The sequence below is a fragment of the Octopus bimaculoides genome, chromosome 1 (genome assembly GCF_001194135.2).
Source record: "Octopus bimaculoides isolate UCB-OBI-ISO-001 chromosome 1, ASM119413v2, whole genome shotgun sequence".
NCBI classification, from domain to species: domain Eukaryota; kingdom Metazoa; phylum Mollusca; class Cephalopoda; order Octopoda; family Octopodidae; genus Octopus; species Octopus bimaculoides.
This window is the reverse complement of record NC_068981.1, coordinates 183,505,304-183,506,709: the sequence shown is the minus strand read 5'-3', so window position 1 is coordinate 183,506,709 and position 1,406 is coordinate 183,505,304.

Genomic DNA, 1,406 nt, shown 5'->3' with positions numbered 1-1,406 from the left:
ATATATATATATATATATAATTATATATACATGTGTGTGTGTGTGTTTATGTAGATATATATATACGTATGTATGTAAATATATTTGTGTGTGTGTGCGTGTGTGTGCGTATGTGTGTATATAAATACATACATTCCGATACACGCATACATGCATACACACACACACATACGTGTGCACACACACACACACACATACGTGTGCACACACATACGTGTGCACACACATACGTGTGCACACACACACACGCGCACACACACTCGCACACATACACGTACACAGACACGTGTGTGTGTATATATATATATACATATATACATACATATACTATGCTTTTATAAATGTGATACGTTGTTTGCACTAATTTCGATGTCTGGCATGTCATTTCACCTTTATTATGACCTTTAGTTGTGTATGCATGTATGTGTGTATGCGCGCGCGCGCGTCTGTGTGTACACACACGCTTTTGGCTACAAACGAAAACAAGCGTACTCAATACTCAATGTAAAGTTTATGTATTCATTAAGGGACAGCTAACGATTAAACTTTATCCATTTCATTATGCGTTGATATGAATGTGTGGCGGACAACGAACTGCACTGCGATCAAACTGACTGATATACAACGAACTTAGTTCGCTAATCGAGTTTCGTTTTCCGGTCGTTGTTACTATTTCACATCAGTAAACGTTGTGCGATTGTATAAGATATAATCGCCACCAACCGCATTTCCTTCCTTCATCCCCTAGAAATCTGACACTTTTTAATTTGGCAATTAATGTGATAAACCACATCCTGTTGGACCATCTTTGGGGAAGGAAACTGAAACGTCAGTAGGAAGGAAAATTGAATAAACATGAAGGAAATATCGGTAAAACGGGACATACCCAAGTCATGATTGATGTCACGTTGAGTTCAATGAAGATTTCCTGTCATGCAATTGGATTTTTGTTTTTGTTGCTGTTTAGTGAAATGTAACTCAAATATGAAATGCATGTGTTACAAAATCAACAAGAGGAACTAAGTTGCATGTTTTAAATAGATAGTGTATAAAATTACACACTGTCTGTAGTAAATTCAAACTGCGTTTGCATGAGGTTTAAGTCTGGTTGAGACATTTTTTCCTGTCCTCATACCTCTCTCTCTTGACATTGTGACGACGACGACGACGACGACGATGAAGACGACGACGACGACAATGACGATGATGACGACGACGATGATGATGATGACGATGTCGACGAGGACAACAACGACGGCGATGATTATGATGATCCGGTTAAAAGCTTAGTAAAATGGCGGGAGGGTGTTTCGACTTCCCGGCTTCTCGGCGCATTAAAGGAAAAAACAAAAAAAAAAACAAAAAAAAAACAGACCAAAGAAAACACAGGGGGTCAATCCTGCTTG